We start from the raw sequence: 15,225 nt of genomic DNA, 5'->3' as shown, positions 1-15,225 counted from the left end.
CCCGATGGCATGTTTGACATAAAATTAGGAAAATAATTCTACCCATTGAGTGTCGAAGAAGTCATCTCATTGAGGTGTTTGTAATGACCTATGGGTTTGATAGTGTCAAAATAAGGAGAGTCTAGAACAAGGGGGTACAGCTTTAAAATGAGAGCTAGGGCATTCAAGGGTAATGTCATGGTAATGGAAATCTGGAGCTCACGGCCCCTAAAAACTATTGACGTTGGAGGTGCCAATTGAAAAATGTGAAAACTGAGGTGGATCGATTCCTCCTAGGCAAGGGCATTAAGGAATATAAAACCAATGCGGGAAAATGGAGTTAAAGTAGGATAGCCATGATCTGATCCGCTGATAGAGCAGGTTCAAGGAAATGAATGGCCTCCTCCTGTACTGATGTTCCTAACACAGTTTAACTGATTCATTCAGACAGTCTCTATGGTCTCCCCATCACAGTGTGCACTGGGTGGTTAACTTCCCCTGCTATACGTTCCAACCTGTAGGAAGCTTTTGTGACATCAGTGCTAAATTTTCATTCCATTGCTCGGCCCTATGACCTCCCCACGCCTTAGCTTTTGTTCGAGGGGGCAAATTGGGCTCGGTGGCTCTGATTTTTTTAAATTGCCGATCTGTTCTCCTAATGCTGAAAAACAGCTACCGAGATTTCCAATGAGAAGTGTGCAGGTGCCATCTTGGTAAAGGAATTGACATAATGCGCCTAACAGCCACCAGCAACATGTGCAGCAGGTAGCTTGTTGTGCCAATTAGTGCAACACTGATTTGACACCAGTGCTGCCATCTTTGAAAGCTAGGCTCCAGCTAACACCCTTTCTTAATCTTACACATCTGAACACAACTTCAAATGGAATAAAGGACATCCCACTGGTGTTATGCAAAGGCCCTAGGACCTACTTTTATCCAGTTGTTGCATTATTTCAGCCTGCTGGTGCAATGTTCTGCGTTTTGGAACTTTCCTTCACTTGCGTTGGAAGCCGAGTCTTCGAATATTTTTGAGGCAGAGGTGAATACATTCTTGGTAAACAAGGGAGTAGGCAGGATGCAGATTTGAGGCTATTATCAGACCAGCCTCGAGGGGCCGAATGGCGTACAGCTGCTCGTATGTTCAGTAGTCTAGACGGAGCGGCCTGGCTGGTGCTGAGGCACTTTTTTGGTGGATTAAATGCTTGTGCTGAAACAGATTGCTTCCAAAACTGGACAGCCTGCCTGATAGGCATTCCTCGGGGAATTGAACATGATCGAGAGAATGAAGATAGGCCTGACAGAACAGAACAAGCTGCTAGAAGAGTGAGGAGGAAGAGGTGGGGGGAGGGAGGAGGGTCTTCAACAGGAGGTCAGGTCAGTCTAGGGTCTGTAGGGAGCAATTCTCTGACCACAACCTCAGAGATGGCCAATGCTGGAGACATCGTAACTTCACTAAAGCAGCTGTGACTGTAATCTCGAGCTGTAAGGACAGCATTGCTTCTGGCTGCCAAGTGACCTTACAGCTCTTATCCTGCATGTGTCTAACTCCTTCCAGACTGCTGCTGGTGATTTTTGCAACATTTCTGCATTTGCACTACACTGCTAAATAGGTCACTGAGGCTCTCGATACAATGGGAGACTGCTTCAACTCATTTCCTCGTGCCAGACACAAGCAAGTGGAGAGAGCGCATTGCTTTGCTGGGATTGCAGGCCTCCTGATGGTGGAGGGCACCATCGACTGCCACATATTGCTTTGCCTGTGCCTCATGTGGACTCAAGTCATTTTCTCCAACCGAAAAGGACTCTGCTCTCAATGTGAAGTTTGTGTACGATGACAGCCAGCGCACCACGCACTACTATTAGTGGTCAAGGGGCCAGTGGAGCGGAGATTGAGTCAGATTGCCACTCCGCTCGTAGTTACATCCCATGAAATCCAGCCACCCCCTATCTCACATGGCATTCTGACTCAGGTCAGATGAGGTCACTCCAAGGCAGCAGATTCCTGAGGCCCACAGTCCAGGACAGCTCAGTCGAAGGTAAGTAAGCCAAGCCACCCTTTTCACATCACTAGCTGCCACGAAGCAGGTAAATGTAAAGGTGCAGCCACTGAAGCTATGGAGAAGGTAAGTTTGTAAGGGAAGAGGGCAGGATTGGATTGGTTGGTCTTGTTGGGTGGCCTGGCCGGTGGGGGGGGCGGGGGGGTGTTGGGGTTGGGTGATAGGTGGATGGGGAGAGGTGGGGGAGAGTCGGGTGGTGCAGTGGGAGGCAGTCGGGTGTGGGAGTTGAGGGGGAGTGCAGTCGGAGGGGCTGGGTTGCAGTTTGGGGTCAGTGCAGTTGGGGCAGGGAAGTGCAGTTGGAGAGGTGCAGTCGGAGGGGAGTGCCATCGGGGCGGGGGGTGGAGTTGGGGGGGGGGTTAATGTCGGGTACGGGGTCAGTTGGTGGGAGGCGGGGGTGCACAATGCAGTCAGAATGGGATTGCTTTGCAATCCTTACCTGGGAACTTTTGGAGGGTTCCCCAGCACATCTTTGGAGTACCCGCCCAGATATGCTGCCCTGGAGCTCCGAAGTTACAGGCCAGGGCTTCTTCATTCTGTGGTAGTTCTTTGTGGCAGCTGTATTTCACCCACCATGCCATGTCAAGTTTGGCTACTGGATGTCAAGAGCTATCCATGCATTTACATGGCTCTGTTCTGGAACCCATGCATACATGTACAGCAGGCATACAATGCAAGCCATACTATCACAAGAGACACTATGGAGTAAATCATCCAAGTCCTCAAGTGACTCTTTCACTGGACAAACTGCTCTGGAGGAGCCTTGCAGTACTTAGCTGGGCAGGTATCAAGGTTTGAGACAATGTGCTGTGTGCTATGGCCATGATGAGGGAACTGCCTACATCAGACAAATAGTGCTAACCATTGTCATCACCACAGTAGTCGCTTCCAAAGACCTCACTTAAATTGTCCTAAGCATGCTAACATTTCATGCTGTTCAGTAGTTAGCGACATGAAAGCTCTGCTGATTTCATGCAAAGCGGGGCCTCCAGGCTGCTTCAGTCAGCAGCTGCACTTACAGACAGGAACAGGGGAGTTCTCCCCTAGTGTGCTGGGCAATATTTCTCCTTCAACCAAAATCACTAAAAAAAAAGATTATCTGATCGTTTATCCTGTGCTGTTTGTGGGAGTTTGCAGTGTGCAAACTGGCTGCTGTGTTTCCTATATTACAACAGTGACTGCACTTCAAAACAATTACCTCATTGGCTGCAAAGCACTTTGGAATGTTCTGAGGCCATGAAAGGTGCTATTTAAATGTAGGTTCCTTCTATTTGAATTTCGTGGGGGCTGGAGCTTTGGAAAGGGGCACCTCTTACTGATATTAACTTTAACAGTTAAACCCTGTCAAATCAGAAGTGCAATATCTATTCGTGTTCACATGCTGAGAATCGGGTAAATGAGTCAGGACATTGATTTACACTTTAGATGTGGTTTGTCAGGTGCTATGGTTTGCTTGTAATGGGCCCACAAAGACAAAAAGCTTGGGCACTCCTGCTGTTAAGCTCCTGTGACGATATGGAGAAGAAGTGCAGCCATCCAGTCGGATCTCACAAAGCAACCAGTTAGAGGCCTGAGAGTAAGTCGGCTGTCTTCATTGTCAAGTTTGACACAGGGCGTACGGAGACCTAAAAGAGCGAAAACCGGGCAGAATATAATTTCGGCCTTGACCTCAGTAGGTAGCACACCTCCTACCTCTGAATCAAAACAGTGCGGACTCAAGTCCCACTCCAGACACAAAATGCAGGCTGACACTGCAATACAGTACTGAAGGAGTGCTGCAGTGTCGGAGGTGCTGCCTTTTGATGGGACGTTAAACTAAGAACTCGTCAAGTGGATATAAAAGATTCCATAGCGCTGTTTGAAGAAGAGGATTACAGGGGTCGTGCAGGAAAATGGGGTTGAAGTAGGAGATCGGCCAGGATCTCATTGAATGGTGGAGTGGGTTCAGAGGGCTCATTGGCTGACTCCCGCTCCTATGCTTTATGTTCTTAAGAGCAAGAGTTCTCTCCAGCACCCTGACCAATATTTACCCCTCAACCAACATGACTAAAACACATCATTTATCTCACTGCTGCTTTTGGGATCTTGCTGTGTTCAAACTAACTGCAATGTTTCCCTACATCACAACAATGAATTCAATTCAAAGGTACTTCACAGATTGCAAAGCACATTGGGGCTTTTTGAAGTGAAAGGTGCTGTGTAAATACGAGTTCTTTCTGAAATTAAAGCAATTGAACGACTTAAGCATTAATTTCTCTGTTCTGATTCAGTTCTCCCAGTGTTTTGACCTTATGACATAGATGCTGATTAGATTAAATTAATAAGACAAAGCTCCATGGAGAGACTGTCGGCTGCTTCTTACAGACACTCTGCTGTCGTTCTATCATCGGTCCGAAGCCTAAAAATTAAATTGAATTGGGGTTGATCATACACTACTTTTCTCACCCAACGCTCAAAGTGTTTGCAGTTCAGCACCTGCAGTGGTTGAGGCACTTACTCAATGAGTGAGGCATTTTATCAAGAAGAATTCAACCAAATCGAAGAACCGACATTGGGTGCGATTTAACGTAGGTGATGGGGGAGAGCCAAAGGAGCCCCATGCTGCCACTTTTCAGGAAGGCCCGTGCATAAGTGCCAATCAGGCACTTAACTGGGCAACAGTGGCTTTACCCCCGGATCAAGGATCCCGGGGACAGAGGTCGTGCCCGCTGGAAGTTTCCAGCCAGAGGCCAGCGATTCCTCGTTACTCAGCAGGGCTACTGGTGAGGCAGTGGTTGCTGCTGGTAATGCATCCACCCAAGGCTCAGGATTGCCAAGGGAGCCGGGCCACAGGTGAATGGTGGTGAGGCGGATCGCAGGGTCATGGAGAGGGGTGAGAGGGGGTTGGCAGCGAGGGCAGGGGTGACTCTGTGGGCACCCCCGCTTCCGGATGCCGGGTCCTTCAATCAGGACCTGAGCACCTCTGAACAAGGCACCTTTCCCTTACACGCCTCCCCACCACAACCCCTTGGAAGCCTGCAAGCAGACCCGACAGGGGTTTGCTCTTCAGGCTTCCTGCATAGTGAGGCCTCACCTGTCGCTGGGCAAATACCTGAGGCAGTGGGATGAGACTCTTAAGTGGGCATTAATTGGCCACTTAAGGCCCTCAATTGATGGTGGGGTAGGAAGGCAGCCCATGAGCCTTCCACCTAGAGACTTAATCAGGACAGAGGCAGGAGGGCGGCGGGATCATCGCCCACCACCCTGCTACCTGATTAAAAGCCCCTCTGTCACCAAACCCACCATGGGTTTTAAAGGTTGGAATGCTCTTGGTATTTCAGAAAGATGCTATAAAAATGGACTGAAGAACCTTCACCTGGACACAGCTACTCTAGACACATGAAAGCAGAACCTTACATAACTGTAATGCAACATTCACCAGTTCGTATTCCTGCCTTCCTGAGAGCCCAGTTTGTGCTGAGACTCCGATAAAGCCACATGATTCGACATCAAATTTGAAAAGTTCCCTGGGGAAGGTGGGGTTGAGGTTGCTTTTGAAATGTGGCTACGAATGAATCTACACAGGTATGATGCAAGGCAGGTTTGCAATCATCTCTTGGAGCCTATGTATCAGGTTCTGTATAATTCATTTCAATGCATGAGGTAACCCTCAGTTTCCATGCTGATGCGCACCAAAGCCTACTTTGCATCAACTACAATTTGCATTTATATAGGGGAGGATTTTCCCTTTGTCGGGCGGGCGTGGCTGGTGGGCCCGGGAGCAGCCACGAAACGGATCGTCGCCCGTGATCGGGCCCCGATCGCGATTTGACGTTGGTGGGCCACTTAAGACCGGCCCAGCGTGAAACACAGATCTGCACTGGCTGGGAAGGGCCAGTCGGCCGTCGGGTCCAATGGCGATCCAGCGGCCGGTTTAAGAGCGGCCCAGGCAGCCCTTGGGAAGGCTGCCACGGAGGGCGTTCCCTGAGCTGACGTTATGGAGCACAGCTGGACACGGCAGGCGGGAGGGCAGGTCGGGTGGGCACTCTTCCCCCACCGCTTCCCTGACGGGTGCCTCGCCGTCCTCCTGGAGGAGGTGGCTGCCAGGAGGGACACCCCTGTCCCCAGGGATGGGAGGAGGAGGCCACCGCATCTCACTAAGAGGGCATGGGAGGAGGTGGCAGTGCTGGTCAGCAGCCGTGATGTGGTGCAGTGCTCCTGGGTGCAGTGCCAGAAGCACTTCAATGGGTGCAGGAAGGGCGGGTACCATGTTGGCATGAGTCAATGTGCAGATGTGCTAAGGTCTGTCCATCCCCCGTGGACCTCAGGGATGCTACAGTCTGAGTGCCAACTCTCCATGGTGCCGGAACTGGCCAAGGGGGTGAGCCCTGGCTGCTTGGACTGAGTGCCTTGCGGCTCGAGGGCCACGACTCCGATGTGCCCTGCAAGGTGCTCCACAGCTGGGGTTGGCCAGGTTGCAATGGCGCTGCATGTACAGAGTGGACCAGTCAATTCTCTTCTGGTTCTTTCAAGAGAAGATGGCCCACAGAAATATAGAAAGATCTCAGACTGCTGGAGGCCCCACTAGCCTCCTAATCCACTCGAGGTATGAGCAAGACACCCTGGAGCTCAAGAACCGTCATGCCCCACATGCAACCGGGCGTGGAAATGGGGTGCCAGACAAAGGTAAGGGTGCAGTGTACAGAGGTGACAATTTTGGCTTGTGCAACCATTCTAGTGTGGTCTTTACATTGTGAACCTCAAACCTGGATTCCCCATTGGAATCATTGGAAGACGAGGGCACTATGATGCAGATCTCCGTTGTCTCACCAGGGTGCCTGGCATGCACAGTGACAGTGTGATGACATTAACTAATGATGCGTTCTTCTTCTCCCTTTTACGTTTGCCAGGAGGCGTTCGATCTCCAGACCCCAAAGGACCACCCCTGACAACGGGGGACTACCAGGCATCACTTGCACCTGTGTCACACCCATTCTCTGAAGCAGGCACCAGCACAGATACAAGTACCTCGGAGAGCATTAGAGTGGCAGCTAGTAAATTGGTGCACAGTAGTGAGGGCACTTCACAGTTGCTTGAGGTGCAGGCGGAGGCAGAGAGTGCCCAGGGTGCTGGCAGTTGGAGGACTGCTGGGGACAAGGGCAATGCTCAATCGAAGGCTGAAGATGAGCCCCTGGAATTGTCCATTAGGCAGCTGATGCTGGATGTCCAGCGAAATGTGCGGTAGGGTCTGGCGGAGATCCATGAATGTGTGTGCCATGGTCTCCGTGATGGAGGAGTCCATGTGGAGCGTGAGCATTGCGTTGACCATCATGGCCAAGTGCACTGCCTCCACCATTGAGAGACTGGCAACTCTCATTGAGAGGCAGCTCCAGCGACAGAATGAGGGGTTCCTGGGGTTGCACTCGGACCTGCAAGCCCTCACACAGGCACTGACCTCAGGTGGTCAGAGTCAGTGTGGGAGATGGACAAGTCACCCAGTATCCCAGCTAGGTGCCCGTCCATCAATGGCATGCAGGGAGGTCCAGAGTGACCTCATGTTGGCGTACTGCTGCCAGCCATGGCACTGGCCGCTCCCTCCCAGGTGGGACCAGCACAGGCTCCACGGGCCAGAGGACAACTGCCAAGGTCATCAAGGCCAACAAGGCAGCAGAGTCAGCAGGCCGCCTCCAATGCTGGCACCTGCGAGGGGGGAGCACATAGGCGTAGCACTCACAGATGTAAGTTAAAGGCACCATGAGCACAAGAGGGACAGGTCATGGAAGATTTTATGTTTATTTTTGTTTACTTTATTTATTCTGGTTTGATGTTGAATACCAGAAATGTTTCTGTTAAGATTATTGAACTGTCAGAATGACATAAATGATGTTTTTGTCGTCATAGTCTGAATATGCTTCACCTTTTCATGTTATTGGTGCGGGGAATGCCAGTGTGTAATGCTGGATGTAGGTGGCTCTGAACTTTATTGCACAGGCACTGAGTGTTCTTTGGGTTCAAATGAAAGGGTCTGTTCGACATCCAGGATGGAGGTGGCAGCCCTGGCGTGCGTTTGAAGCTAATCTTTGGCAGCCTAGCTGAAGGATCATTGGATCAAGGCATCCCTGCCTCCCTGCAAGTTACCGAGGTCTGGCTCCACACCCTCTGCGTTCTCCTCACCGTGCTCATCTTCGGACTCACTACTGGACTCATCATCTGTGACCTGTGCAGCTACCTCAAGATCCTCTTCCTCCAGTGGGTCCCCCTTTGCCAGTGCCAGATTGTGGAGAGTGCAGCATGCAACCACAATCAGTGATACCCGCTCTGGCGGGTAATGTAGTGCTCCCCCTGGAAATGTGGGGGTGCCAGACAAAGGTAAGGGTGCAGTGTACAGAGGTGACAATTTCGGCTTGTGCAACTATTCTAGCGTGGTCTTTACATTGTGAACCTCAAACCTGGATTCCCCGTTAGAATCATTGGAAGACGAGGGCACTATGATGCAGATCTCCGTTGTCTCACCAGGGTGCCTGGCATGCACAATGACAGTGTGATGACTTTAACTAATGATGTGTCCTTCTTCTCCCTTTTAAGTTTGCCAGGAGGCGCTCGATCTCCAGACCCCAAAGGACCACCCCTGACAACGGGGGACTACCAGGCGTCATAAGCCACCTCTTCAACGGATAGCTCTTGTCACCCAGCAGCCATCCATCCAGTCGGGCTGGAGCACTGAATAGCCTCAGCACCTGGGAGTGTCTCAGGATGTACGTGTCATGGGAACTGCCAGGGCACCTTGCACAGATTTGTAGAATCTGCATCCTGTGGTCACACACTATCTGGATGTTCATGGAGTGGAATCCCTTCTGTTGACGAAGGCACCCGGATGACCCACAGGCGCCCTGATGGTCAACGTGTGCAGGCAATTGCTTCCTGGATGTGGGGGAACCCAGCAATCGCTGCAAACCCTCTGGCTCGCTCAGCCTGGCTGGCCTCGTCCGTATGATAAAGAATAAAGATCAGTACCCGCCTGAACAGAGCTTCTGTCACCAGCTTGATGTAACTGTGGACAGCTGATTGAGAGGCTCCACTGAGCCCTGGAAAGAGCCAGAGGTGTAGAAGTTGAGGGCCACTGTGACCTTCAGAGCCACTGGCATGGGGTGTCCACCCACACATTTGGAGCTGATCTCAGGCCCAATCATCTGACAAATGGAGGTCACAGTCTCCCTGGAGAGATAGAGCCTCCTTTGGCATTGCACCTCTGACATTTTTCTGCATCGCCGCCTGTAAACCCTGGCTACAGGATAGTGGCGTCTTCTGTGGCCCTTTCTGCCTTGGGCTACCTGCTGGCCCTGCGCCCCTTGTGCCTGCACCTCTCCCCCCACAGGTCCCTCCCCTGGAAGCTGCTTAGGGACACCTGACCTCCCCTCCCTTCTGCCCCTCTCTTCCTCCTCAGAGGAGGTGCCTCCAGCGGAGACCCCAATCCCCATTACCAGGGTCACAGAAGGTTGTCTGAATCCTGGAAGGGTCCACATGGTCTGAATCCTCCGGGGGCCTGGCAGACAGCAACGAGTCCTGAAATAAAGCCCAGAAATGCTAAGAATGAAGCCACGAGCAGAGATGAAGCTGCCAAGTACCAATAAGCAACCAGTTACAAACTATCTCCAAAACTCCTCACGACTCTCACTGCCAATGCTGCTGACCCTTTTTATCCCGCCCTTGGATGAAGTTTGTGAAAATGTCGGCTGGCCGCCTGCCCGTTTTGCCCGTGCGACGAGCAGGAAATCGCACGGGCGACAAAAAAATCACAGTCAATTGGACTGTTGAGGGCCTTAAGTGGCCGTTTAATTAATGGCGGGCGCCGCTCCGGCACCCGCACGCGCCCGTTGAATGAAATATCGCGCAAGTGCGCGATGACATCTGGACGCTCACCTGACATCATCGCGCACTATTTTACTCCCGTTCAGGTCCGGCGCGCACCCATCCGTGGGATGAAAAATTCTGTCCGCCAAACAATATTGAGCAGAGCCATATCGGGAGATATTAAGTCAGGTGACCAAAAGCTTGGGCTAAGAAGTAGGTTTTAAGGAACATCTTAAATTGGAGGAGAAAGAGGCTTGGGGTGGGGACTCCAGAGCGCAGGACCCAGGCAGCTGAAGACACAGCCAGTAAAGGTGGAATGTTTTAAAATCGGGGACAGTCAAGAGGTTGTAATTGGAGGAGCTCAGGGATCTCAGAGGGTTGGAGGTTGGAGGAGGTTCCACAGACAGGCAGGGGTGAGGCCAATGGGGGAATTATAAGCATGGATGAGAATTTTTTAAATCACGGCATTGTTAGACTGGAGAGCCAATGTAGGTCAGCAAGCACAGAGGATTAAGGAGCTAGCTGGGAAACAGGCAGCAGGATTTTGGATAAGCTCAATTCATGAAAGGTTTAAGATGGAGGCAATTCAGAAAGAACCTCTTTATGCAGTGGCGAGAACACGTTATCACATTGGGAAGAATTTTCCCGTTGGCGAGTGGGGGTGGGGCCCGCTCGCCGACGCGTAAAATGACAGACGGTGACGTTGGGCGGGCGTCACGATGTCACCGCGTGTCATTTAGATTGTCAGTTCGGAGGGCACACAGCCAACTCAGCTGCGCACCCGCCGAACTGTCAAAGGCCTGTTGAGGCCATTTAAAACCGAATTAATTCAATTCAATGAGTTGCCCGTCCAACCTGAAGGTCGGCAGGGGGGCAGGTGAAGAGCCCAGGCGGCCTTCGCATTTTTCATGAAACCTCATCCACGGGCGGGATGAGGTTCCATGACGTGTTTCAAAATCTAATAAAAATTTATACTTTTATTCTTTGACATGTCCCAGCGCATGTGATCGTGTCACACGAGGGGACATGTTTTAAAAGTGTTAAAAACCTTTATTTAAAACTTTAGCACTGAAACAAATCTCCCTGAGGCATCTCCGTGCCTCGGGGAGATCTCTGCGCCCTTTCGTGCACATTCGCAGGGAACCTCCCAGGGAATCCGCCCCCCACCAGCACAGGGAACGCTCAGCGCTACCGGGCGAGTGTCATGCTGGGTGGGCCTTAATTGGTCTGCCCACATAAAATGGCAGCACGGGGATGCCGATTGGGTTCGCGCCCGCCCCTGCACAACTGCCCCCGATGGGGGGATATTTCTGGCCAGTGAGTACCTGCGGCAAGGATTATAAGTTATTGAAAGGGAAGTTAGATTACCATAGTGGGGAGAAGGGAATAGAGTTACTCTGACAGCAGTAGATGAGGAAGGGTAGGAAGAGGTGTGAGTGGAGCATGGGTAAGGACATGGATTGATTAGGCTGAATGGCCTGTTCCTGTGCTGCATATTCTACGTAATTCTACGTAGCTACCGGTATGTTTATTTTGAGCATAATATATTGGCCAGGACACCAAGGTGAATTCCCCTGCTTGTCTTTGAAATAGTATTAAGGGATCTTTTACAACTACCTGAGGGGGCAGACAGGGTCCTGTCCTGTGCTTTATTTTAAGACGGCGCCTTCAACAGTCCAGCACTCCCTCGGTTGCAGAAATAAATCTGCTCCCTCCCGAGTCTGATGAAAACAGACAAAATGTAGACTTGAACCAGCTGGTCAGGCTGTCAAGCAGAACAGACCTCTTTTATCCTCTGTTAAATCTGATCTTTTTTTGGGTCTTTAATGATGTTAATTTGCCTGAAAAAAATCACATCCCTTCATGGAGATCTTCAATCGCACTTCCAACCATGGCATAATTAGAAGCTGCCATTTGTCACACACTTGACGACAGCAGAGGTTAAGAAAGCGATGGGGAGTCAAATACATGTGTCTTTAACAATGGGATTGACTTGTATTTCCACTGCTTGCTACATCCACTGCCAGCACCACTGTTATTAGAGTGCTGTTTTACATAAACATAAGATGCATAAATGAAGATTGGGTTGTTCAGAATAAATTCTCTGAAATAGCTGTACAATTATCACTTTGGAAATGGCATCCTCCAAGGAGATTTATTGGAATGGTACCAGGGATGAGGCACTTCAGTTCAGCAGAGAGTCTGGAGAAGCTGCAGTGAGTTTCCTTAAAGCGGAGACATTAAAGGGAAATTTATTTGAAGTGTTCAAAATGATAAAGGTTTTTGAGAGAGTAAATAAGGAGAGGTATATGGCTCAACACTGTCATGGGCACTTATTCCAAGCAGCCAAGGACAGAACCTTCTAGTAAGTGTTGTAGGGCCTCCAGGTTGTGGAGGTCAGGGGTGGGGATGTGGGAGGAGAGGGCAATGGGGTGGTGGGAGCGGAGGCAGTTGAGTGATCACGCTTGAAGGTGCTGTAGCTGGTTAGGAAACTGGAGCAGAATCCCTTTCTAACCCTAAGGCAATGTCATCAATTGTGACCGAAATACCCACTGACCGAGGTTGTCAAACCGATACAACACTGGTTAGGCCCCAGCTGGAGTATTATGTCAGGACTATGCCCCATGCTTTGGGGGAGGATGGAGATCCCTGGAGGGGATGCAAAGCAGATTTACTTGAAAGGCACCATGATGAGGCACTTCAGTTAACTGGAGAGACTGGAGTTGTTCTCCTTTAGGGGAGAGAGCGTTATGGAGAGATTTGATAGAATTATTCAAAATCTTAAAATGCCAATAAGGTAAAATGTTTCCTGTGGCAGAAGGGTCAGTAACCAGAAGACACGGTTTAAAGTAATTTGCAAAAGAAACAGAGGTGACTTGAGGACAAATGTATTTCACACAGCGAGTTGATAAGCTCTGTTAAGCCTGATGGTGTGGTGGAGACAGATTCAATCATAACTTTCAAAAGAGAATTGGGTAAATATTTCAAAAGGAAACATATTCAGAGTTAAAGGGAAAGGGTGGAGTGGGGAGGGTGGGGTGGCGGCGGGGGGGGTGGTGGAAATAATGAGGTTCTTCTTCCGTAGGTCCAGCACAAGCATGCAGGACAACTACCCTTCTGCACTGTATAACTCTGATTGTAAACCAGCACAAGTTCCCAGTCTGTGTGGAGGAACCCAACAGGCCACTGAGGGCAGCTCAGCTACTTGTATTCTCAAGCAAGTGGCTGATGCTCAAGGGCTTTTTCAAAGATGTTACTGTTTTTTTTTATAAGATACTGGACAGCAGAAAAGCTCTTGGACAGGATACTCAGGCTTTAAAATTACCAAAGGAATTCTGCAGCTGCCACTCCCTCTTCCACTACTAATGAAAAAAACAATGTAACACAGACACCCATCTAAACATAAAAGAATATTAAACATTCCTAACAACTTGGCTCTGGCGATGTTGAATTTTTATAACTATGTCGGACTTTCCGCTAAATAATTAACCAATCAACCCAACTGAGGTCGGAAAATATGAGCACAATCTAATGAAGCTCTGTATACCAAAACCAAGTGATATCTCCAGTTTAAGTATTAACTGCGGCTCAGTGGGCCACATACTCAGTGTTGAGGATTTGAGTCCAACTGCAGGAACTTTATCGCAAGCCTCGACATTCAAGACTTGAGACTTGACACTCCCAGTGCTAGAACTGCGGGGTGGGGGGGGCGGGGGCGGGGGGGGCTACCTTTCAGATTGAATGTTAAATTGAGGCTCTGGGTTAAAGTGAATTGTCCACTCAGATGAGATGTGAAAAATCCCACAGCACTATATTGAAGAACAGGGGTCACTTCCCTGATGCCTTTACCATCATTTTACCCCTCAGTAAATTAACCTAAAACAGATTATCTGGTCATTATCATGGTGCTGTTTTGGGATCTTTCCACATGCTAAATGGCTGCCCCTCATTTTCTACTGTAGCAGTGATGACACTAACATTTCTGTTGTGCCTTTCAGTGCCTCAGAGTGCCCAAAGTGCTTTACAGCCAATGCATTACTTTTGAATTGTAACCACAGTTGTCATAGTGCGATGAGTAACCCACCTCCTGACTCCCCAAAGTCTGTCTACCATCTACAAGGCACAAGTCAGGAGTGTGATGGAATACTCCCCACATGCCTGGATGAGTGCAGCTCCAACAACACTGAAGAAGCTGAACAACATCCAGGACAAACCAGCTCCGCTTGATTGGCACCACATCCACAAACATTCACTCCTTCCACCACCGACACACAGTAGCAGCAGTGTGTACCATCTACAAGATGCACTGCAGGAAATCACCAAGGCTCCTTCGACAACACCTTCCAAACCCATGACCACTACCATCTAGAAGGACAAGGGCAGCAGATAGATGGGAACACCACCACCTAGACATTCCCCTCCAAGCCACTCACCATCCTGCTTTGGAAATATATCACCATTCCTTCACTGTTGCTGGGTCAAAGTACTGGAACTCCCTTCCTAATAGCACTGTGGAGGTACCTACACCACGTGGATTGCAGCGGCTCAAGAAGGCAGCTCACCACCACCTTCTCAAGGGCAACTAGGGATGGGCAATAAATGCTGGCCCAGCCAGTGAAGCCCACATCCTGTGAATGAATTTAAAAAAAGCATGAGGGCCACTGACCTAGGCAAGGACTGTATACGATGAATGCGACTCTCAAACTAGCAAGTCACTTCCTTTTGGGAGCACCATTCAAGTCTGGGATGGATGACTGGCAATGGCATATTCCAGCTCCAATATTGTCCTTTCTAGTCAGGTCCAGCCTAAATTTTCCATTTAAATGGTGAAACCTTGTCAGTAGATTAGGCAATTCGATAGACATTGGTAAGAACCCTCAGCACACATATCAAACTGTCACAAGCAACTCAACAGGCCTAACTGTGTTTTCTCCTGAAAGAGTGCAAGATTTCTCTCTTGCATTCCAAAAATCCCTTGCTTGATGGACATTGTGCTTACTTTGGCACTTTTCTGTTTCTGCTGCATAATTTGTTGATGTATATAACAAACTTAAAAAGATCAAAATGAGTAATTTGAGCATGTTGCTTTTTCTTGTATAAACTTGAACCTTGAGCTCAATGATGTGTTGGTTCTTCCAGCTTATACAGATTATTGTTAATAGTTAGAAAATAAAGTTTTAAAAACGTGGCTCATTTTTCTGACTGGGAGCCTCAGTTACCCAAGGCAGCTCTGATTATTCAGCTGGAGACTGCATTACGACTTCTGTGTGAATACGAGACAAACAGAAATTACCCTTCAAATTTAAAACAATGAGGTTTCTTATAGAAGGACAAGCGCAATGGTGCTCTCACCTTCAAAATG

The sequence above is a fragment of the Cetorhinus maximus genome, chromosome 19 (genome assembly GCF_964194155.1).
Source record: "Cetorhinus maximus chromosome 19, sCetMax3.hap1.1, whole genome shotgun sequence".
NCBI classification, from domain to species: domain Eukaryota; kingdom Metazoa; phylum Chordata; class Chondrichthyes; order Lamniformes; family Cetorhinidae; genus Cetorhinus; species Cetorhinus maximus.
Note: the sequence above shows the minus strand (reverse complement) of the source record.